The sequence below is a fragment of the Crocuta crocuta genome, unplaced genomic scaffold, assembly GCF_008692635.1.
Source record: "Crocuta crocuta isolate KB4526 unplaced genomic scaffold, BGI_CrCroc_1.0 scaffold61, whole genome shotgun sequence".
Lineage (NCBI taxonomy): Eukaryota > Metazoa > Chordata > Mammalia > Carnivora > Hyaenidae > Crocuta > Crocuta crocuta.
In genome coordinates, this window is record NW_027528369.1 from 862601 (window position 1) to 888762 (window position 26162).

At 37.9% G+C, this 26162-nt stretch overlaps 1 protein-coding gene and 1 long non-coding RNA gene across 4 annotated transcripts in view; one reads left to right on the top strand and one right to left on the bottom strand.

Annotated features, from left to right (window-relative positions):
- CNTNAP4 (contactin associated protein family member 4) overlaps positions 1–26162 on the top strand; it is a 250798-nt gene that overhangs the window by 102062 nt on the left and 122574 nt on the right. The gene's annotated exons all lie outside the window — the stretch shown is intronic.
- Positions 23539–25937, bottom strand: LOC144223456 (uncharacterized). The gene is made up of 4 exons (XR_013332691.1): positions 25642–25937; positions 25365–25484; positions 24208–24306; positions 23539–23692 (listed from the first exon to the last, which is right to left on the bottom strand). It is a non-coding gene; the product is annotated as an uncharacterized LOC144223456 (long non-coding RNA).

Here is a 26162-nt window from a genome sequence, read left to right on the forward strand (position 1 = left end):
TAAACAAGACACTATAAGTCTACTCGAAATGATTGGAACACATCCTTGAGGAAATAAGGGGGAAAATGTCTTCTCTCGGTGCATAGTGCAGAGATTTATTTTCCAGCAAACACTGCCAGCTCTTGGCACATATTGTCATTCGGGAAATGTACCTCCATCAAACACAAAGAAAAAATAGGTTTTTGTTTGTTTGTTTGTTTGTTTTTTTTGAGTGTTGAGTCCTTAGGGAAGAACTCTTATTTGAAATAACAAATGGACATGGCATTTGAATTTCTAAAGCTTGCACATGTATGCGGATACCTGGGCACAGGCTTCCTCCTTTGGCACAGATGTTCCTGAGTCCCCATGTATGGTGATAGTATCAGCGCCACGACGGGGCAGGTGACTGTCGAGATGGTCAGTTCCAGGGGGAAGGAAGCCAGAGCCTTAAACCAGTGTCTCTGCTTTATACCTTGCCGTGTCATGATCACATTAGCTGCTTGTCACGCCTGAGAAATGGGATCTTAGTATAGTAGGCTTATCAGTTTTATCACAACGACTTTAATATCTATAAGCCTGTGAAGTGGCTATCACAGCAGCGATGGTCTCTCATTCCAGTATGGAGCTCTTCCTCAACTGCCTTACAACTTTTAATCCATTTAGGGTAAAGAAATGGCCTATAAATGGATACATTTCTACCGCTATGGTACTCTTAACAATTGAGAACAATTTGCATATCCACTGAGAAGCTCCAGAATGAGCCCTAGGTAGGATGTGTGATAAATTGGTCATATAGATCACATCCTAAAATGGGGGAGGGGTGTCATCAAATTAACCCTATTTGGTACAGTACCCCTTATTTCACACCCTTATTTGTCCCAGTGACAGTGCTTGTAAGCTTTGAGCTGTCACTCAGGGATTCAAATGTCCATTCATGCTCAGCATGTATTGAGCACTGGGCACCTATTATGTGCTGCTGGATGTATAAAGATGACTGACACAGAGTCCTGGGCTCCAAAGAGATCCCAGCCTGGGGGCGTTGCTGAGAAGTTCGAAAACAACTGGGAGGAATATGGTGCAGCAGAAAGAGTGCCCTGACTGTGGGCCTTTAGGCAAGGCCTAGGCAGGGGGTGGGGGAATGAGAGGAAAGCCTGTGAATTTAGGTAGCAGAGAAAGGCTCACAGGGGAGTGGAGGGCACATCGGGGAAGCCAGGAGAGATGGAGCAAATGGGTCGCTTTCATGTTGAGCTGAGTCCCCAGCCCACCTCCTGAGAAGAGACTTCAGCCCTCTGTGCTGAGAGCCAGCTAAAATCTCGCAGTCTTTCACGCCTCTGCAGAGGACTGCTGGGTCCATCAACTAGCTATAAGATAACTTAAACATTAGTGCTTAAATGAAGTCAGAGAAAAATATAGTCAATACAAATGACTTATTTCATTTTTTTCCAAACAGAAACAAACTCTATTAGACTGTGAGCACGTTAGTGTGTCTAATATTTCCCCTGATTGTTTCTCCTCTGGATATACTTCTTCATGGGGATGAACAGGCATGCCAAAGGAAAAAACTCAAATGGAGCAGGAAGAAAAGTTCTGCCTATTTATTATGGCATGCTCTGGCTTCTACGACATCTGAAAATTCATGAGAAAATATGTACCTTTTAAAATTCATCTTATTGTTTGACATTCATCATGAGAAGCTCTGATCTTAGGGTAGAATAGAGCTGGTCAGGAATGTTTACTTGTTTTGCAAGTTGACCTTGAGCAAGTTATTTAAATAGTGTCTATTTAAACGGAGTTTATTCTGTAAATCATAGATGCTACGTCCTTTGCTGTCATTGAGATCAGGAAGGTTGGATTTGCAACTGCACACACATGTGCACACCTCATCATGTTTGGAACGTGTGGAAAGGGTGACTGTACTTCCAAATGCTAATTAACTATAATAAAAATGAGCAATATTGTATTTACTTGTGCTAAATTACAATTGTAAAATGATTTAATAGTAAGACTATAACTATAAACAAACAGCAAGAGGAGATGGCCTAATTTTCTGCTAATTTTGAGAGTGATGAAATGGAGTGGGAATTTTCTTCCTTTCTCCTCCCCTCCCCCTGAATTTTATAACAAATATATTTAAATTACTTTTATAATGAAAGTTTTCATATTTTCAACATAAATTATACTTTGAAATACAACAGTTTTATTAAAATTAAATTTAAACACTCTCAGTGTCTATTTAAATATTTAGTTCAATCGAAATGTTATCATTATCAAAGGAGCCATAGGCAATGCCAGTAAACAAATGTGTGAAACACGGGCACGAGTGTGTATCATTCATGTCTTCCTGCTGCGGAAAGTGCCAACGGGTTGAAATCCTCCATTCATGTCTTCTCCCCCAATCAACATGAACAGATTATTATCCCATTTACTCACCTTTTCACAAAGTGATGGCTGGATAACATGATGGATAAATTTCTGCCAATTAATAGAACAACGAGGCAAATCACTGTGACCAGAGCCCCCAAGTATTCCCCTGGTTTTAAAGACAGTTGTATGTTGAAATGGTTTACTTCTGATGACAACACAAGACTCTCCTGGAGGAATGACCATGATAACAATAAATGAAAACCGATTGGAAAGCACTGAGATCCGGCTTTAGGGAAATTGTGACCTATCGAAATTGCTTACATCGGATTCTTAGAGGGCATCAGGGGAGTTGACATTATTAATTTTTTTCACCTCACTATTCATTTTATAGGCAGAAGGTTATTAAAATAGTGTGATAAATTATTTCATTTAAGGAGAAATTATATTTTGAAAGTATCTTCAGTAAAAATAAATGGATAAGGACAATCTTCTGGCAGTTCTTTCTTGGTCATACTAACTGGTAACAGGCCCCAGCAACACTACAGCCTTCAAAAAAGATATGTGGTGTTTTGTTAACCTGAACAATGGGTAAAATAAAATAATCTTGACCACAAATAGTGAAAGATCTCAACATCAACTAAAAATAAGATATATTTATAAATGTGTTGTGGAATTCACTTACAATTCTGCTTCCTTAAACTTTGATTACTAACTTCTTAGGCATTTATACATCTACAAGAACAGGAGGGGTCATTTCACATCCCTTGAAACCCACACGATATACATTTAATTCAACAAATAATAGCAAACATACTGAGCTCAATAATAGCGGCCATTGCTGGCCCCCAGGAAGACCCCACCGGAAACAGACTTGTAGTCAGACAAGGTTGGGCCTGCTTCCTGTTACAACAAGAGAGAGGTGCACCATGTTTGAGTATCTGAATGTTTATGGAGGAGGTGGAGAAATGGGACAGAGCTAAAGCTTTGGTAAAGAAGGAGGAATTGATCGCTCACACTAGTCCAAGAAGTGGACGTTGGATCACTTATGTGCATCAAACGTTGTTTGAGTTTGGGGATGCATTCCGACAGGATTACAGAGTGCTCTTATTTTCACCTCACTCCATCACAGTCACAGAGTGACCTTGCAAGATGTTGGTGTCGTGTGAAATTATGTTGAATAGTGAAGCACCAGCCTGGCCCCCAGCTGAGAGCAGTCAGGGGTGCTTTTATCTTTCTCACTGTCCTTCACCTCATACATCCTGTGTATCATTCAGATCACTGGACCTGCACACAAATCACTCGTGACTCTTCAGAACAACCCTGTGAGCATAGGAGGCATCATTGTCCCCAACTTATTCACAAAATATCTGAATCCCATGGAAGCCCAGTGGCTTGCCCATGGACATGCAGTGAAGAACTGAAGCTATTTATTATAAAAACATAATTAGGTCAATAAGTAAACACACACAAAACAGTGAGACGTTTCAAAGGAAGCAGAGACACAAGTGGTCGAGGGGAAGCTGAAAGTCTTTTGAGGTGTTGTTAAAGTAGTGAAAGAAATTCACGAAGAGTTTTCCTGGGTGGGTGGTATCTGGGAGTCATCCAGGTCCACTGAGCAAAAGCCAGAGGAAGAGTGAGAGCACAGGAGCAGCACAGCAGAGTGACAGCTGGTGTAGACAGAGTTAGGCAATAGTCTGGAGCTGAGGATGGGGATGCCAAGCTGGGGTGGGGCTGGAGCAGCGGGCTGGAGAAGAGCACGCTGAATTTATCACTGCATGTTTTTGACCCAGGACTGAGGGCTGTTCCCAGCTGGGTGTGATGTCTGCAATAAGAATGAATATCTACTGAGCTTTTAGTGTCAAGTGTTCATTTATTTATTCAGCAGGCACTTATTGAGTATTGTGCCTTAAGCAATGAGATGCATTCAAGGGCATCAGTCATGGATATGACACTTTCCTTTTTTTAGACAGTATCACCACTGGACATTCGAATAGGAGTTATAATCCAGCCTCTATTCTATTGAATGTATGAACAGAGACCCAAGGGCCTCCAAAAGAAGGAACAACAAACCCTTCGTGGGCATGAGAGAAGGATTTATGCAGTAGGTGATATGGGACCTGGAGTCCAAAGATTGAGGGGCAGTTTTCAGGCAGAGAACCCATGGATGATGCTGGGGGCGGGGCGAGGGAAGAACAGCGGAAGGACCAATAAATAAACCATGAGGACTGAGAAAAGTGGTTACAGACAATGGTCAGAAGGATGCTGGAGATCCCTGAGCTATTAATGTCAGGAGAACGGGCTGGGGGAGGGGGAGGAGATTAAGGCACAAGGGATTACATAGTTTTTGGAAATGGAACAAGCAGGGACAGTGGCTGTTGGCCCCCTTCCCCAGGAGAGTAGGCATGGGCATATGACAGAAGGGGAGGAAGCTTTGGAATATGCACAAGGCACACATTGGATATGGAGTGCGCAGGTCAGTTCTCATTAAAACGACTTTCTAGGAATAGTATAAATAGCAGTGCTACATTCCTGACAGTGTCAGCAAATAGCCAAAAATAATAAGGCCTGAGCCATAAAATACTGGTGTGAGGCTCAACTCATAAATTCTGACATGTCATGAATAAAATTTCATGATTGCAATTACAACGTTATAAATAAATAAAGCAATAAAGGAATATATATATGTATATACACACATATATATTTGTGAGAATGAGAGAGAAAGAAGAATTTTATGCTAGAGGATACCTTAGATTCATGTGTACAGAGGTCCTCAAACATTGTTTAGCATGCATCAGAATCATCCAGAGAGCTTGCTAACTGCCACACAATACTGCAGGCTGGGTACCTACCCTGCTTTAGTGCTCATTCCCCCAGTCATGGACGCTCAGATTGCTTTCAGCCATTAGCCACCATGATGCAAAGAGCATCGTGCATATGGCCTTTAAGTACCTATGCAAAAATTACTTGGGAATCTATAACTAGAGACAGAATTGCTAGGTAATAGGGTATTTGCACACCAGTGATTGATCAGTGATAATGCACTCATTGATCATATGCAAGGGTGCTCTCAAGAATAGCTGTACTGGTCTGCATTCCCACCAGCAATACATGAGGGTCCTTACATTCCCACATTCTTGCAACACATGGTATTATCCGCTTTCAGACTTTTGTTAGCCTTTGAAGCACAGAGTAGTATCTCATTTTTCATTGTCTTTTTAATAAAAGGTGAAAGATTTATACGATCTGAAGAGAAACCAGAGTATCTCATTGTCTTTTTAAATAATAATCTTGAGCATCTGTTCATCTCTTTGGTTTTTCTACCCTAACTTGCTAACTGCATGATCTTAGATGTCACTTCACCTAAGTTGTTTCTTCTATGAAATGAGGAAAAAGTAAATCTCTCTCTCATAGGAAGGTCATGAAGTGAGAACAATGCATGCAAAGTGATTTGTACTAGGTCTGCAAAGTAGTAAGCTCTCCAGAAAAGTTATCTACATTTGTTGTTATTCTTGGATTTTTGAAAAATATGTATGTTTTATCAAAAGGCAAATATAGAAAGCTTTTAGGCAATTGGGTTATTTGAGAGTTGCCAATAATCAGAATTCAGTTAGAGGATATCTCCTGAGGTCATGGAACCCACGGTGAAGAGATCAAGAGAAAGTACATAGTTGATAACATCCAGGTAGTTGATAGTGTCCAGGTAATTGATAACGTCAGGATAAGGGAGTTTTGGTAATGAAAAGAGGCTAATGGTGGATGAAAAAAAGAATGATATATTTTTGCTTTTCCTTTTTTTGTTTACATTTCTGTATGTAAGTATTATAATCACATCATTAAAACTTGCCACACAGAGGAAATTAAAAAACAGAAATCCACGAGTTCATCACTTAATAAAACCAGTATTAAAACTTTGATGTATCATCTTTATTCTTATTATGCTTAACTCTGCTTATAAGTATGCTGATCACACAATCATGTATCATATTTAAGTAATGAAGAGGGCATACTAATTTTTCAATAGTCTGCAAAAATCACCATTTTAATTGCTTCATAATATTCCATCAAGTGCATGTGCCAGGGTAATTATACTTCAGAGGTTGGGACTTGAAATTAATTCAGTGCCCTCAAAAATGTATAGTATAAATTACAAATCATTTTAATTAAATGTATTTAGATGTGGTAACATATCTTAGTGTAAGCCGATGTGCTGAAAAATACCTTATATTTGTTAAGCCCCATAGAGAGTAAACACTTTCAGTAATATTATCTTTAAGTGTCACTGTGATCTGGGCAATCTTGGTACTATTACTGTGTTAGAGATGAAAGAACCATCCAAGGCTCTGTGTTTAGAGCATGCCTTAGATGGGACCCTTGGAAGACCCCCTACAAGGATTCCATTCCCCAGTGCATTTCCTTAATACAACATCATTCTACTTCTTAATCGAAACAGCTCAAAGTAAAGTTAACCGAGAGACTGAATTAGAATCTCTAGTGCACGTGGGTGTTTGGAAGGCTTGAGTAATCCTTCTTAACTCTCAATAAGTGGTGTCTTTTTGTAAGGCTCTGTCAGGATTTTTGTGAGTGTCAAATGAATATATGAAATTGCTTAGCACAGTGAATAGACACATTAGAAATATAAGATTTAATACAAGAATTGCAGTGTACATTATATAAACGCTTACATTCTATATACTTCAGAACTTATGACAATGATATTATGGCAAAGAATTTGTGATAAATGTATGACAAAAGCATGTATTTCAAATAAGGAAATAATTTAACTTCTCGAATTCTGAATAGAAAATGGCACGGAATTCGAAGATTGATCATATGCAGTTGTTGTTTTTTAATTTTTTTAATGTTTATTTTTGAGAGAGAGAGAGAGAAAGAGAGAGTGCATGAGAGAAAGAGACAGTGCATGAGAGAGAGAGTGCATGAGTTGGGGAATCCAAAGCGGGCTCCAGGCTCTGCCCTGTCAGCACAGAGCCCGGTGCAGGGCTCAAACCCAGGAACCATGAGATCATGACCTGAGTCGAGGCCGGAGGCTTAACTGACTGAGCCCCCCAGGCGCCCCTGATCAAATGCAGTTGTTAATGAGCTTCTCATCAACAGAATTGTGTTTTCTCAGTATCACTCCTGTGAGCACTTAGCTTCAGTAGCAGAGGTGACATTAGGTCACATTATTGTAAAGACCACCATAAAACCGCACGGGAGTTGCAATTACTCCTTCCCTGTGGTCATTGAGGTCTGACCAGTATACTTGTTGAGCAGAATAAAGTGGAGAGTTGCAACTTTCAATATCATCAGTTTCTAAATGAATTACCTCGGAAACATAATGTATAACATGTAAATGGCCCCCAGATTACACTTTTTTACATAGCTAAAGAATATAATATATGGAAACTGAGAATTTATCAAGCATAATCAATCTTGATTACTAAATAAAACATTTTTGTGGTGCATTGAGAGCTTTTAAGTTGACTAGATACATTAAAATAAATTTCTTGTCTGTCCATTAGGAAACTTACAATATATACCTGATAAGTAGAAAGTTAGAAAGGGAAATATTAGCTTATGAATAGACTAGGCTTCTTATATACACCAGTTTATTTAATTTTTGCAGGAATCTCTGCCCACATTTATTCTGTATACACAAGTAAACAGAATAGCAAAATGAACACTCATGGACACATCCCCCGGATGTCAACTAATCGCCAAGCCCCTCCCACCCATCTCCCCCGTATACTGTCTCCCATTAAATTATTTTGAAACGAATAATATACATTCTAATCTTTCATCCTTAACTATTTCAGTATGAATCTCTGAAAGGTAAAAGCCTTTTTCTTAAAACAGAACCTTAAAAAATTCAACGATAATTCATTTACATCATTGAATATCCAGTTGGTTTTCAAATTTCCAGGTTAACTGAAAAATGCATTTCATTTTGCCAGTGTACACATAGACACTGCAACTTTTCAAAGACCTCAATCTAATAAAAAATAAAGATTTGTTTTAAGGACTGTTGATACCAGAGCCTATTCTCTGCACATATGCTCTGTGCAGTATTGCCTCATTTACTACCTGTTACTCAATTGAAATGTGAGTCCCTGGGGAATTGCAGAAGGTGCACATGGTCAGAGGAGACACTTCCTCCTCTTCTATGGAACGTGATTTTCATACCTGAGAGAACAAAGCCAGAATAGGTCATGGTGTCTGTCATTCCTTTATTCATAAATGTTACATTTGTGGCCTAAGAATTTCTGACTGTTCCGGAAGAAGTCGAAGGAAAATTTGAGTGTATTATAGAACAATAAACATTAAACATTAAATGTCATTTAAGTATTAATTAATGAGCCTCAATACTGTGCCATTCTAGTAGAATTCATGTAGAGGTTGCCCTCAGATTCATTCATTTTAGGTTTTTTTTAAATCTATGGAGAGGAAGGCATTTTATCAGTTTCTTAAGGAAATAATTAATGGCTGTTCTATTCTGTATTATAAATAATGGAGTTTCTTAAAACTCAGATAAGGAGAGTTTGAAAACCTGTACAGTACCATTGAAACCACATGCATGGTGTTTAATAAACTGACTTTGAGGATGCATACAAATATTTCTAATAAAAGTTATGTATGTTTCAATTTATTACACACTTTTGAAATATTTTTAAAATGCTCATCAACTAATCTCAGTTGCACTGAAACAAATAATATGGGCATTTAGGAATCTTTTATGGTTGCATGGTACTAAAGTTACATGGACTCAAGTAGAATTCCCCAACTTTTTATTCAAATGCAAACTAGTTAAAAAAGAAGACTTTGCCTTCAAGAAATTAAAACTATTTTTGTTTAAGCAACTTTTCTGGGAACTATTTTCTTAATATTTTTGTCTTGAGGTTAAAATAATATTGTCCATAATCCCCAAATAAGTATTAGGCTTTATTTCCTAAGTGGGATTGTCACTTTCATCAGGGGACATTAGAGAAGTTGCTATTTCTCTTTTGACTGTTCAGCTAGGAGGCTCAGGTATTAAACCCAAATAATGCCATTCAGTCCCTCTCATTAGCTGTGAGTGACAGTGTGCCATGTGCCAGCATGAGATCACCACACCACAGCAACCACAACTGCAATTTATTGAGGTTTATTGAGCCAGGTAGATGTTAACCTCTTTACTTAGTTTGTAGTTCAAACTTCAGAAGTAATTATTTCTATCCCCGATTTATAGATGAAGACATGGAGGCTTAGGAATATATCTCCTTCAAGTTTCTCCAGCTAGTCAGATCCCTAACTATTCTGAGCCACACTTGTATGCAATCGTCTGTCCTTTTCCAGGGAGAACCAAGGTGTCTTGGTCAAAAGTTTGATGGACATCCTTAATTTCTCTTTATGGAGTGGGATTGAAGGCATTATTAATGTTTCAGTTGTTGTTGGAATAATGATTATTGGGGCTTGAAAAAAGTTGTGTATAGAGATAAAAGCAGTATTTGTTTGAACACAAAACAAATGAGTTTATGTCGTCTGTGTTGAGTAGAGGAAATAACTTCCCAAATTGCAGACATCCTAGCATTAAAAATGGAGCACATACATTAAGGCATTTAAGTTCTCTGTGTTCTTTGTTCCATTTATCTATATCAAGGTACCCATGGGTATGGGAGCCATTTACTGGTTTGTTTTGTTGTTTTGTTACATCTGGCAGTGTTTCAAAAGGCAATGCAAGTAGGCAGGTGTTATTATTGATTGAAATAAAAACACTTTTGTGCCAGTCTCTCTAACCCATTGTCTGCTGCATGCATTTATTTATCCTCTGTTCCCAGAGGGCATACGGGTATGTTTCTTTGGTGAAGAATAGGTTAAGAAAGTCCACATTTTGCTCCCCGATTATGTTATTACTAAATAAAGTAGTCGCTTCTTTGACTGTGTAATGAAATTTTAATTGTGTGACCAAATTATACAGGCTCTGAAGGTCAAACAACCCAAAATAATACCACATTGTATTTTAGTCCAGGTGTTCTAAAAATATTTGGTAAAATTTAAAGTTGGCACCAACTTGAAAAGGAATACTTTAGAGGCCATTCATCTTTCTATCTTCTAAGACTGACGATTACAGTTAGACATGCCAGGTTATATGGCTTCTCTGAGGGACAAGCTTCTATAAAAGTTTAGGTTTTGGTCTAAGTGAAGATACAGTGTTCAGCAGTTAAATTTTGCATACAGTATTTAGTGTACATCACAGTGTACATTGCAATATACATTAGTGTGCATACAATATACATTAGTACTATAATGTATTTAATGTACGTTAAATAATGAATGGTTTCAGAGACCAAAATGAGAACCTAAAGCTATAAGGAACCCTGAGGGCTGACTGAACTCTATCCAAGCTTTTAAATGGTTCAGTTTTGCAAATTAAGTATAATGAAGTGGGTATTTTGTTTTATTCTGCTGGAAAGATTGGTTGCTTTTTAAGTCTCTTTCTAAAACACATATTTAAGTTTGTACTTGGAAAAAATGATTAACAGTCACTTAATAAATAAACGGCATTTTGAAGCACCCTGAAGACCAATCAATGTATTGGAAAGACTGTATAAAAACATTAATAGAATGTAGAGGTGAGGAATAATTTATTTTAAATTTTATAATATCTTTAATAGAGAGCAGTAGTTTTCTTTCATCACTGAACAATAGTTATTTTAATGGTAATGGTCATAAGAATGCCATTATTCTTTGTAATACTAATGGTAAAAGGAAAGATGTTAATAGAGCTCTTTATGGTATAATGCATGAAAAATTATATGGTATCTAAAATCTGAAGCTGAAAGGTACTTCTCATGGTGTTCTTAATGATCTATAGAAAAGCACAAAAGTGAAAAATACAGTTTTAATGAAGTATTCTTCAGAATCTTATCTTTTTGCTTTTGGATAAATACATGCAAGTTTAAATCTTGATTGTCTTTGGGCGCCTGGGTGGCTCAGTCGGGTAAGCATCCAACTTCGGCTCAGGTCATGATCTCATGGTTCATGACTTCCAGCCCTACATTGGGCTCTATGCTGACAGCTAGCTCAGAGCCTGGAGCCTGTCTTGGGATTCTGTGTGTGTGTCTCTCTCTGTCCCTCCCCTGCTCTCTCTCTCTCTCCCTCAAAGATAAATAAAACATAAAAAAAAAACTTGATTGTCTCGATTGAACTATTTTTTAAAGCATTTAGGACTTACATTTTGACAAAGTTAGCATTATTTTCATTTAACTTTTCATAGTGAGGTACAACACACATCCTGAAAGACAAAAGCTACCCACATGCGTGCGTGCACGCACACACACACACACAAACACATCAGTGAATTATCAAAAAGTGAACATACTTATGTAAATATTACCTAGGCCAAGAATATTACAATATCTCAGACCCCTCCTTTCATCCCTTCCTGGCCACTACTACCTCCCTCTTTTCCCTAAATCACTATCATGACTGTAATGGTTGTTTTGAATTCTGTACAAAACAAGTCATGCAATATACACCTCTTTACATCTGACTACCTGGGTTAACATTCTGTTGTGTATAATTGATTTGTTTTCATTGCTTTACAAAATCTCATTATATAAACATATCTGAATGCCTTTATCCATTCTACAAATAGACACATGAGCTGGATTTGGAGACTATCCTGAATAATACTTAAAGAACATTTCTATGCGTTTGCTATACAATGCCTGCTTTCTGTGGGGCACACTCTTGCGAAGGGGATTGCTGGCGCCTAAAATAAGTGTGTGTTTACCTTTAGTGGAATATGTGAAAGACTTTTTATGGACATTGTGTTAATTTACACTACTAACAGCAGTGTAGAAAATTCCATTTCTTCCACATTCTTGACAACATTGGTATTGTCAATTTTCTTTTAATTTTAGCTTTTTATTGTTTCCCTCAATTTTAGTTACTCTGGTTGGTGTGCAGAACTTTCACTATGGTTTTAATTTGCAAAGCCCTGCGCCTAATGAGGTTGGACACCGTGGCATAGGTTCGTTAGTCATTTAGGTATTTCCTTGTCCCTTTTTTTTTTTTTATCGCTTTCTAGTTCTCTCCTAAATTCTGACACTGATATACTGAAAACTAGGTTCTTCGATTCTGTGGCTTCTCTTTTCACTAGTTTAATATCTTTTAAAGGTGTTAAAGGTGTTCATTTAATGAACAGAAGTTCTTAGTTCCATATATTCTGATTTTCAACCTTTCCCCTTATGTGTCAACCTTTCGATTTTTGTCATGTTTAAGACACCTTTGCCCTCCTCCGGGGTGTGAAGATATCCAGCTACGCTGTCCTCTAGCACATCTTTGGCTAACTTTTTTGTTTCGCCTTTCACATTTAGATTTACAGTCTTACTGGAATTCCTTTCTGCGCATGATTTAAGGTAGTGTCGCCTTTCCTTTCCCCCCTCTTTTCTTTTTTCTTCTTTTTCCTCAGTGTAGATGTTTGATTGACCCAGCACTGTACATTTAGAAGAGGTGGTTTCTTGCTTGTTTGCTGTTCTTTCACTGCTCTGCATCACAAACATTGTCAAAATCCATTCTTTATAGATGTTCAGTCAGTTTCTGGATTCTCTGTTGTGTTCCCTTGGTCTCTTTGAGTAACCTCCTGCCAATATGACATTCTATTATTTTTGTGCCATTTTGAAACTTGATATCCAGTAAGGAAAATCCTCTAGCTTTGTTTTTCTTCAAGAGTATCTTGGTGATTCCTGTCCCTTTATGTGTTCACTAACAGTGGATGCAAGTTTCTATTACTTCACATTCTCACCAGTACTTGGTGCTGTTAGTGTTGCGGATTTGGGCCATTCTAATAGGTGTGTAAATTCAACTCATATTTATATATAGACTTTCATTCATCAGAGGTGCTAAACACACTCTAGGGGGTAAAACATTTTCTATACATAATCATGCAAACTATGAATGACAGCAGGCTTCTTTCTTTCTTTCCAATGCATATTATTGTTAAATATTTTTCTTACCCTAATTAGAATATTGACTTCATGTTGAATGAAGGGGCCTATAGAGAACATACTTTGATTCCCAAACTCAAAGCAGATCTCCACACTTCTTCTAGACTGTGACAGCTTGCTGTAAGGCTTTTTACAGATATCCCTTGCAGATTTAGAAATTCTCTTTTTGGCTACAAGTTTTAATCATGTTTAGATGTTGAATTTAATCAAATGCTCTTCCTGTATCTGTTTAGAAGATCATATTTTCTTCTGCTTGATTAGTTACATTGAAGGATTATTTTTTTATTTAATACAAATTTTTTAATGTTTTTTATTTATTTCTGAGAGAGCGAGCGAGCGAGAGAGAGAGACAGTGTGAGCAGAGAGGGAGAGACAGTGTGAGCAGGGAAGGGTAAGAGAGATATAAAATCTGAAGCAGGCTCCAGGCCCTGAGCTAGCCGTCAGCACAGAGCCCGATGCAGGGCTCCAACCCACAAACCGTGTGATCGTGACCTGAGCCAAAGTCGGATGCTTAACCGACTGAGCCACCCAGGCGCCCCACATTGAAGGATTCTTAAATATTAAGCAATTCTTATGTTTCTGGCAGAAACTTGATTAAGGTATGTACTATTAACCTTTAATTTCTATATTCTATAGCAATTTTGCAATTAATTTTAAAGGACAGTTGGATATGTGTTTATGAATAAGATTGGCTTTTATTTTCCTTCTAGTAAGTTTTTGTCAGATTTTGATATCAAGGTTAGGCTAGCCTCACAAAACAAGTTGGGAAGCATTCTGTTTTTCTCCTCTTTGGAGGTGTTTGTATAAGATTCCTGTTACTTGTCCTTAAATATTAGGAAGAATTCACAAGGGAAGACGTCAGGGCCTGGAATTTTCCACGTGTGAATGTTTTTTAACTATGCATTTAATTTTGCCAGTAGAAATAGGCTACTCAGATTTTCCTGTTTTTCATCTGTTTTGGCACATTGCTGTTTGTTTGAAATTTGTTCACTTAATTTTCAAAAATCATTAAAAATAACCTCTTATTATCATTTTAACTTGTATGGGATCATAGTAGGATGCTCTTTAGAATTCCTGATATCGATTATTTGTGTCTCTTTTTTTCCTTGATCAGTCTAGCTAGGGTTTCATTAATTTCAATGTTCTTTCAGGGCCTTATTTTTATCATTTACTTTGTGTTACATTCTTGGTTTTAATTTACTGTATTTTTTCCCTCATATCTTACCACCCATCCTTATTAGCTCATTAACTTTCTGCCTTTTCTCTTTTGATGCTCATGTGCTCAGTACCAGTGACTTCTCATCCACTTGTGAAATTGGTAATTTGGGTCTTTCTTATTTCCTTGGGCAGCATGAGTAGGGATTTATCAATTTCAGCAAACTTTTCCAAGAAAGAGCTTTTGATTTTGTTGATTTTCTCTGTTTCCCTGTTTTCACTTTCATTTATTTGCTCTAATTTTTATTATTTCTTTTCTTCTGCTTATTTTAGACATATAGCTCTACATTCTCCAGTTTCATAGGGTGGAAACTGATTTACTCAGATCTTTGGGGTTTTTAAAAAATATATGCATTTTTGCTCCAAATGCTGCTATATCTCACAAATTTTGATAAATCGTATTTTTATTTTCACTTAGGTCAATTTTTAAAAATTTCACTTGGGACATCTGCCTTAACCTTTGAGTTATTTCCAAATATCTTGGGGCTTTCTAGCTATCATTCTGTTACTGATTTCTAGTTTAATCCTATTGTTATTTGAGAGCATACTTTGTACAGTTTATAATTTTTTTTAATTTGTAAAGGTGTGGTTAGGGCCCATAACATGGTCCATTTTGGTGAATGTTTCATGTGATCTTTAGAAGACTGTTTCTGCTGCTGTTGGAATATTCTAAAATGTCAATTCAATCCAGTTGACTAATACTGATATACAGGTCTTCTATATTCTTACTGTTTTTCTGTCTTTTTGATGTATCAACTACTCCGACTATAATAATGGATTTGTCTATTTCTCCCTGAGGTTCTATCAGTATGCTTCATGTATTTTGTTTGACTCTTTGTTGTTACGTGCTATACATAGAGGATTGTTATACCATGTTGGAAACTTGATTGCTGTGCCATTATACAATGTGCCTGTTTATCTCTGATAATCCTTCTTGTTCTGCAGGCTGCTTTGTTTGAAATTAACATGGTTACTCCAGCTTTCTTCAGATTGGTGATAGTGTTAGGCTAAAATACAAAATGAAAACCAAACTTGAAAATTCCGTGAGCAGACAAAACCATTTAAGCCGCATAAGCAAAACTAAATCTAGGTTATTTCATGAACGTAAGTGAAATTTAAGTCATCGTCCTAAAGATGGCATAAGATAACTACTTATAATCAGTCCCCTGCCATCTGGAAACCCCCATTGTAATAACCAATCATGTAAAGTTAAACATTAAACAAATTCCTCATTTTTACTTTATACACCATCCTTTAATGCCATGCTTCCAAGCCTCATAGAGTTTGGGTTTGAAAGCTCCCAGTTCTTTTCTTTCTTTATTTTTGTAATGTTTATTTATTTTTGAAGCAGGGGGAAGGGCAGAGAGGGACGGAGACAGAATCTGAAGCAGGCTTCAGGCCCCAGGCCGTCAGCACTGACCTCATCGCAGGGCTCAAACTCACGAGCTATGAGATCATGACCTGAGCTAAAGTCGGACACTCAACCAACTGAGACACCCAAGCCCCCCCCCCCGAAACTCCTAGTCCTTGAACTATTCTGATATGCAGTTTTGTTGATCCGATGGTTTTAATTTTGCTATTTTTAGATTTTTGACATTAGCATGGTAAATCTCTATCCTTTTACTTTTAATGTATTTTAGCCTTTATATTGAAAGTGAATTCCTTGTAGATGAAATATAGTTGGTCTTATCTTTCTTTATATTCTGACAGTCTCTGTCTTTTAATATAGTATTTAGACCATTCACTTTTAAAGTGATTATTGATATATTTGGATTCATATCTACCATGTTTGTAACTGTTTTCCATTTGTTGCATTTGTCTTTTTGTTTCTTGCTCCCTACTTTATAATGTGTTATTTGAGTTTGAGAATTTTATGTGATCCAATTTTATCTCTTTCCATACTGATATATTTAAAAAAATTTTTAGTGACTACCCTTGCCTGTCAAAGTCCATCTTCAAATAACAGCATACTGCTTAATAAGTAGTGCAGGTACCTTAGAGTATTCCCAATCTGTCCCTCTTGTCCCTTGCAGTTTTGATGCCATCCATTTAATTTATCCGAATGCTGTCATCACCCAACATATTTTTGCTAATCTTTCTTTAGACAGTTATCTTGTAACTAACAATGAGAAAAATTATTTTATCTTAGCTTCTTTTATTCCCTTCTCAAGTGCTCTTGCTTTCTCTGCATGTTTCTGACCTGTATCATTTAACTTTTGTATAAAGAACTTCTTTGAAATATGTTTTGCAGAGCAAGTCTGGTAGCAGTGCCTTCTGTTGAATTTTGTCTGAGAAAGTTTTTATTTTTTTCTTCACTTTTGAGGGAGAATTTCTCCAGGTATAGAATTCTAAGTTTATTTTTGTTTCTTTCAATACTTTAAGTATTTACTTCACTCTCTTCCTGCTTGCATGTTTTCTGATGAGAAGTCCAATATAATTCTTACCCTTGTTCCTCTTAGGTAAGGTATTTGCTTTTCTCTGCTTCTTTAGAAATGTTCTTGTATCTTTGGCTTTCTGAAGTTTGATTATATTATGACTCAGTATAGAGTTTATTTTTATTTATAACCTGCTTGTTACTCTTTGAAATTCCTGGGCCTACTTTGGGGTCTGTCATTAATTTTGGAAAGTCATTGGCCATTATTCAGATATTTCTTCCACTCCTTCTGATATTAACACTTATGCACATGTTACAGTTTTTGCAATTATCCACCTGTCTTGGATATTGCCTTCTGCTTTTTTCCTTTTGGCATTGTAGTTCAGGAAGTTTCTATTTTCTTATCTTCGAGCTCACTGATTCTTTCCTTGGTTGTGTTGAATTTATTGATGTGCCCATCAAAGACATTCTCTGTTTCTGTCATGTTGTTTTGATTTATGGTATTTGCCTGTGGTTCTTTCTTAGAATTTTCATCTCTCTATTATTTTACACATCTTTCTTGCATGCTGTCCACTTGTCTCATTAGAACCCTTAGCATATTAGGCAGAGTTGTTTTAAATTCCTAGTCTGATAATTCCAACATCTGAGATGTAGGTAAGTCTGGTTATGACTGTTTTGTCTCTGCAGTGGTTTTTTTTTTCTTGCCTTTTGGCATACCTTGCATTTTCTTTCTGAAATCTAGACATGTTGTATTTAACTTTTTGTTTGTTTAATGTTTATTTTTGAGAGTGAGAGACAGAGCATGCGCAGGGGAGGGGCAGAGAGAGAGGGAGACACAGAATCTGAAGCAGGCTCCAGGCTCGGAGCTGCCAGAGCCCAGTGTGGGGCTCGAACTCATAAACTGTGAGATCATGACCTGAGTTAAAGTCAGACCCTTGACTGACTGAGCCCCCCAGGTATCCTTGGACATGTTGTATTTAGTAATGGGAACTGAAGTGAATAGAAGTTTTGTGTGAGGGTTTATATAACCTGGTGAGGAATTGGGCTGTATTTAATGTTTGCTGTAGGCGTCGTAGGTGCCAGAAGCTTCAGATTCACTCAGTACTCTTGTTTTTGTCTCTCCTCTTGACATTGGGGTCCTCTTCAGATGTGGGCCATGTTTACAGTGCTTTCAGCTGTTCCCCAGTATTATTATACTGGAGTTCTATTGGTTTGATGATAGGATATGAGGGTATGAGAGCATTCTGTGATAGTCCCACTAAATGTCAGCGTTTGTAGTGGGCTTCTGTCTGGGGAATGTGACCTTCACTAGTGTTTCTCTGGGGCATGGCTCATTCCCCTCCTGCCCCTTACTTCTTTTCCTGGATACTGACTCCTGTTGACTGTTCCTTAGGTGGGACAGGGAGAGTAGGGAAGCCAGAATGGGAAGAATGTTCTTCCCTAATGGGGATGAGGCTCTGGCAAAGTCTTTTCCCCTAGACAGTAGGCCTCAGTTGTGCAGAACACTGAACACTTGGAGCATATTTCACAATGATCACCTTTCCCTTTCCCTGCAGGAGACAGGAGGGAATCTTTCTGATCTTCATGGAGAACATGGAAGTTTCCTGAAAGTCAAGTTCACAAAATGTGGGGGCCCTCTAAGACTGTGGTCCCCAGGAGTTTCTCTCTGTCTTGCCAGTCCACACTTAGCCTCCATGAGTTTGTCAATATTATCACATAAGCAGCCCTATCAGTGTCTGGTACCAGTGGCTTCTGCTGTAGGTGAACAGACCTCAGCTCTGACTCTTTGGTTAGTGTTGTCTCTCCAGACACTAGTTTGCCATATGCTTTAGTCAGCCTAGGCTGCGGCCACAAAACACTGCAGACTGGGTGGCTTAAACAACAGACATTCAGTTTTCGCAGTTATGGAATTTGGAAAGTCCAAGATCAGGTTTCCCGTGGATTCAAATTGTTCCTGATCGGAACCCACTTCCTGGCTTGCAGACACTTTTCTCATGATATGACGCTAATCCCATCGTGGGGACCCCACCCTCATGACTTCATCTAAACCTAATGATGTCCCAAAGGCCCCACTTTCAAATACATCACATTGGGGTTAGGGCCTTAATATGAATGTTGGAGGGACACAATCCAATCCATAGCACCAAAGAACCTCAGTTTTCTGACAGGACTAAGAAAAGTCATTGATTTTCAGTCTGTCCAGCTTTCTTGGTGCTTAGAGTACAGTCATGATTTCCAAGCTCTTTAAATACAGAGCTGATGCCTTTCCTGTTTACTAATATGTGTATGTGTATCCACGACTCCGAATTTCCCTTTAAGAACAGTTTTCACTGTTGCTTTCTTACTTTCTGTTGTGTGTAGGACATTATGTGTGAAAAATGAACAATTTGCAACCTAGAAAGGTATCTTTCTCCAGAATCTAACTACATTTGCTTCTATAGGTAGAAATGAGCAGCAGACATCTCTGAGCATCTTAATGTTATTGCATAGATTGAGAAGGTAGGAAGCTGAATTTTAGTTCCTCTAAGGAGTTGTCTGTCTCTGATTTACCCTTTATCCTAAGCCGTAGACCCTTAGAGTTCCAATACAAAATCTGTGGAAGCTTATAGGCTGTTCTCATCCTTGGGGCACCTAGAACTAAAAATTTGGCTTTAACCCTATGAAGTTGTAAAAAGGTCTCATGTTCAGGTTCTTTATATCCCAGGTTCTCTCCAGGAATCCTAGAAAGAGAAAAGAGTCTCAAAGGTAGGGCTCTATCCTTAGGTTTTCTTCTTCTTCCAGATCTTGGACATTTGATATTTTATTGTCTTTGAGCACTTCATTCCCTATTTTTTATTTTGTATGACTTTTCTAGCAGGAGGAATGCTCAGAATTTCCTAGTCTACCATTACCATACTATGAGGATTTTTTTAAAGCTGAAATTTATTTTCCATTTCAGTAAAATTTTAGTCTTTCAAAAAACTAGACATATTTTATCCTAATATAAATTTAAGAGTAATGACCTATCCATGTGTCTTCCAATTTATTGCTGTCTCTGAACAATAGTTACAAACTCTAGCCAAGGCTGTATCTTTCACATGCTTTTTGGCTCTTGCCATCTGACCTTTCCATCTTGAGAACTGAAACCTTTCTATGCTAAAAGGGCTGAAACAGTGTAGTTTACAACTTGGTTTCTTCACAGAGTCTAATATAATGGCCAAGACATGGGGCCTTACTGAAATATTGCCAATAGTTTGGTATCCTTCTTACAAATATTTTAAAGGTAGTATTTTCAGAGCAGAAGGGGTGGTAGAAACCAATTTTATATTAATAAAATTCTGTATTCTTATATTGAAATTTGATACTTATCATATACACAGGACAAACCTTAACTTTCTAATTTGATTTCTCTACCCTCATTGCTGTTTCTCTATTACAATAAATGAATGCCATTCACACTCAACTTAAGAGAGAATCAGCATTTATACATACAATTACAAGAAGCTCATTCAACATATGTTTACAAGTTATTCTTACCTGGGTTTATGCTAGCAAATTCCCCACTTTCCAGGAGTTCTTATTTTTTCTTTGCTTTGTAATTATTTATTTATTTTTTTGGTTTTTTAGACGAGACAGTCTCCCGGGAGGCACACTGGCACACGTGGTAAATATTTATAACCAACATCATAAAACAAAGGGCTGACTTCCATTAGATAGCATGTTGTTATAATGCATTTAGTGTCTGCATGTCAGCTGACTGTGTCAGAATGAGTTGTTCTTGGAAATAGGTCATATGTAAGTCACCTGAATTCTCGTAACAAGAGAGGTCAGAGGATTTTCATGTTTGCTTGATTGTCATGTGGAATTTATATTAGTATTGCTGTTTATTTTGGTGGGAGCTAAACCAATTTTTATGCAATTACACAGCCTGCTATATAACTACATGTAAGTGGTCCCATGTTTCTGATTTATTACAGCAGTGTTTTGGATCCCCTTATGAACTGCCATGTGGGCATTTCGCTTTATGCATCTTGACTTTCATAGATGAGTTGCTCAATTAATATTTATAAAACAGATGAATGCTATTATACCTCTTCATAAACTTTAGAATCATTATGGAAATACTTAAAATCTTGTGAAAAACTTTAATTCATTAACTTCATAAATTATCTCGGTTAGAATGCATTTTTAAACCATCTATGAATACCTCATTGAGCTTGAAAATGAAGTCTCAAAGAAAAGAAAAATACCATTAAGTCTTTTTTATTTTTGTCACATAAGACACATGACCTTAATTCTACTTGTAGGTGTTTCATACATTTGCTGAAATACTGGCATATTCTTTTATATTTCGTAGCTGTTAGGAAGTTGTCATTTTATGCTAGAGTCCTATTGATTATTGGACATTTGTCTTTTATTTTTATTCTGCTCCAATAATTTTGAGAAAATGTAAAGTTTATGGAACTGTCCTTTTGTCTATAAAAGTTAACTGGTAGAGCTGTGCTCAGCAATAATCTAAGTTGCCTTACTCTCAACGTGTCAAAGGTTTTAAATGTAAATTACGAGAAAGAGCAGGGGAGCCTCAGATAAAATATCAAGCTTTCTCTAGGGTGACTTGTTTGCTTTCATGTTCTGTTGGAAGGAGGGCTATTGATAGCTTAGCTAAATTATGTGCTCTGGAGTCAGCAAAGCCTGGGATTAAATTCTTACTCTGCTACTTCTTAGCCATGTGGCTTTCGGCAAACAACTTCTTTAATTTTCATTATCCTCAGTTTTAAAGTGGGTACAAAAGTGACTACCTCACAGAGTTGATGGAAGTATTACAGCTGCATAATATATTTCTCTTGCACTTGACCCCGAGTCACAGAATTGCACACTGAAGACCTTTAGATTGATAACACAGAGCACATGTGCTACCTATTTCTCCCCTTAGAAGTTAGCCCTGGTGAACCGTTCTCCTAAAATCTTTTCCCTCTCTGAAGTTTTGCAATGATATAAGGAGGGGGGAAAAGCATGGCTTATCCACAAGCCAGAAAAAATTTCAAAACCAGCTAAAGACCAGAAGCCCAAATTGGCTTGGCATGCATTAGAAATGCAGATTCCAGGGCCCCACTTGCAGATTGAGCAAGGATCAGGATCTAGAAATTGCATTTTTTAAAAATATAATTTATCTTCAAATTGCCTTACATACAACACCCAGCGCTCAACCCAACAAGTGCTCTCCTCAGTGCCCATCACCCACTTAAAAACTGGATTTTTAAACAGCGCCTCAAGTAATTCTAATAGACCCCAAAGTTCAGAATCTACAACAAAAGGAAAGAATCTAAAACAAAATCAATACATGTTCATTAAAAAAAATCCAGATATGACTGAAATTTCCTAAAAACCCCGTATCCCCCACCTCATAATTTCTCTTGCCCTTTGTAAGAAAGGGCACCTGGGTGGCTCACTTAGTTAAGGTCTGACTCTGGCTCATGATCTTGCGGTTTCATGGTTTGAGCTTCTCATGGGACATCAGACTCTGCATTAACGTTGCGGAGTCGGCTTCAGATTCTGTGTCTCCCTCTCTTTTTGCCCCTCCCCCATTCATGCTCTGTCTCTCTCGCTCTCAAAAATGAATAAACATTTTAAAAATTAGGAAAAAAGTGAAGGCATAAACATCCACATAATGAAGTTATTTATTTTTTTTAAAGAGCAGTTTAAATCCATGCATTCTTCATGAATTTGCATTGGTGTGAAAAAGGTATTCGTACCAAATTGAAGAATATCTCTTAGGCAAAGGAAATACCTTTGAGACCTGATAGTATGCATAGAACTTTTCATTTATAAGGTAATGTAACATCAACCGCATCCCTCATTCACTAACGTTCTGAAACAAATGCCTATTAAATACAGAATTCCACAGCAAAGTCTTTATCTTATGTATTGAAGAAATTTCACCATGAGGAGCAAAACAAGACAAATATTATTGCTCAGTTAACTAATATTTAATCACTATTTAATGATTCATGTTCTCTTGATGACATTGATCCTAGGAAGTTATTTAAGGTACCCAGAGCATTCCACCATAGTGTTCTGCCTGTAGTGTTGCTGCACCCACTTCCTGTATCTATGTCTTACTTCATTTTACTAATTATTATAAAATTAATACACGTTCATTTTTTAAAAACCCAGATATAATTAGAATATGCTAAAAATCCCATATCCCCCACCTCATAATTTACCTTGCCCTTTGTAAGAAAAAACTACTTAGGGGCACCTGGGTGGCTCAGTCGGTTAAGCGTCCAACTTCGGCTCAGGTCATGATTTCACGGTTCGTGGGTTCGAGTCCCACGTCGGGCTCTGCGCTGACAGCTAGCTCAGAGCCTGGAGCCTGTTTCGGATTCTGTGTCTCCCTCTCTCTCTCTCTGAGCCTCTCCTGCTCATGCTGTCTCTCTCTCAGAAGTAAATAAAACATTTAAAAAATTTAAAAAAAAGGAAAAGCTACTTAAAAGTTTAAATGTGCCAAGACATTTTTATTACATATATAGGCTAAGCATCTTATATTTCTTCTTTATGTTCTTAAAACTTAAATAACTCATGAATTGATCAGGTAAAATGTGACCGACTGCCACTCGTAGACCTCCCCATTCCACCTACCTGTGTTGCCGTTGCCACTGTGTATCTTTTCTCCTAATCCCTTAAGATGTTGAGAGCATCATAGTGGCATCTATCTAAATCTGTGAATGTACATTAATGTTGAAAAAACATGAGCTCTTTTGGAAGGTTATCTAATTCATCATCCAGCTGTTCACTGAAAGAAATCAAAATTGTATTAGCCTGCCAGTGGCACCCAGGAAAATAGAATCGAAGGGAAAGAGGGCCTGATTAGGACTGAATGTCAGTGGACCAGAGTCTCGACCCTGGATACACATTTCCCTGATTTGGAGATTGGAGAGCCTGGAAACACACACAGGCACATGCACTCACACACACGTGCACATATCTATGCGTGCGCACGCGCGCGCACACACACACAGACACACACCAACGCCCAGAGTATGAAATTTTGACCAGTGAGAAGACTGGAGCTTTCTGGAAGGGTCTGACTATCAGAGTTAAAATACTGTGGGATTAAGCACTATTCTCCTATTTATGTTCTGGGAAACTGTAGCTAAGAATGAGGGCCTAAAACATACTAGATAACTATCCCTATCATGGGAGATATAGTTCACATTAGCACATTCACAGTTGACATGCTCTTAGAGGTTCTGTACATAACCTGTTGAAGTTTGTTTCGTTTTTAAGCTCAGTCTTTCCCAAACATACACATCAAACAGATATTTTATCGCGAACCACTTTGAGCCAAGCCATGTTCTTGGTACGCTGGATGGAGGGCACAGGTCTTCCCTTTCTGGAGCTCAGCCTCTAGTGTGATGAGATAAAGAAACAAACGGTCAAATAGAAGAAGACCCCAAATAAGGAGTAATATGAAAAAAATAACATAGGAAATAAGATGCGGAGGTGTGCCGGGTATACTGCTGTTGAAACTGTGATTAGCAAGAGCCTGACTTAGGGGGGAATATTTTGACGAAAGCCTGAAATGGCAAGAGGTGCTGGTTGTGCAGAGACCTTGAGGAGAGAACTTGCAGAGTAGCAGGGACAGCTGGCGCAAAGACCCTAAGGAGGACTGAGCTTGGCTGTTCTAGGGAGTCTGGGTGGTGCAAACATGATGGAGGGTGTTGTCAAAGGATATGTGTTTGATAAGGAGCTTGGCTTTTGTTCCCAGTGCTAAAGAAAGCAGTTGAGGTTACATGGTTTAATTTACCTTTAAAATTAAAAAAAATTAATGTTTATTTGTTTTGAGAGAGAGAGAGACAACGCGAGTGGGGGAAGGGCAGAGAGAGGGAGACACAGAATCTGAAGCAGGCTCCAGGCTCCCAGCTGTCAGCACAGAGCCTGGCGCGGGGCTCAGACTCATGAACCATGAGATCATCACTTGAGCCATAGTTGGATGGTTAACCAACTGAGCCACCCAGGCACCCCGCTTTTAAAAATTGTTCTGACTGCTCAGAGAGGAAGAGATAAGGAAGGGCTGCAGGACAGGAGAAAAAAAGAGATGAGGAGGAGGTCATTGAGGCAGTTCTTTCTTGCGAGATAACACTTTGTTGAACTGGGTGGTCATAGCTGAGATGAAGAGAGGTGTCCAGGCTTGGGATATAATTTGGAGGTGCCATCACAGAACTGCCTGTGGTGTGTGAGCCTAAGAGCTGATGTATGGAATATTGGTGGGGTGGGAGCAAGAAGTAGGAATTAATTGATAAGGGGAGTCAAAGTAAATTAATTTGACTATGAAACACCCAGCCTTTTGAAAAAATGTTTAGGAAATATTTTGGTAAATGCTGCTAAAGGGATATCAGTGAAGTAGAAAGAAAAGTAGATAAATGAGCAGGCTCCCTGTCTATTGGTATTCTTAACGTATTTACCTTGGTCTTGTGAAATCTATATGAGGCCAGTCTTATTTGTTGATCCGGTCACAGTCAGCAAACTTACCAAGAGCCTGAATAGACCCCTTATTTTGTTCCTACATTTGCTGATTGTTACAGCTGAAAAAAAATCAAAAGGGAGGAGATGAAGGGGAAAAAAATGAAGTAAGAGGAAGAGAGGATGGGTGGGGGAGGAGGAGAAGACATAAAAAAGTAAATATAAATTATTGAGAACAACTTCTGCTTCCCCCTAACTTTTTCATTTATGAGGCCTTACCGTTCGTCATGGAGGAGAAAACTAAAGCTTCTTAGGTGTTAGGTGCTGTGGTTTGTGGCTTTTGCAGGTGAGCTCCGTGTCAGGCAGATGCATGCTGATTTTGCGGAAGGAAGGCAGCTCTTGGTCTTACCATACGTACAGCAGTTTTACAAATACCAGAGGGTTATTTTCTACCTTTCTGACCTTTCATTTCCTCGTCTTCACTTTGTGCTAGCTCAGCATCATTCCCAAGGTCTTTTTAGCTTTCAGATTCTAGAGTCTATAAGTCTAATTATAGGTCTTTCCAATTATTATTGCTTCTGATTTCCCTCAACAGTTCTTTTTTTTTTTTTTTATACAGGTACTTTTGTTATTTTTTTATTAAATTACTTTGACACGTAACAGTTCTTCATCTGTGTACTGGCAGTGCAGTGAAGTTGAACAGCCTGTTTTCAGAGTGTAGTTTAGTAGTTCTGAATGGAATGTTGGGTGATACTTTTGTTTATGTTACTTAGAGGAGAAAATGAAACCATGGAAACAGG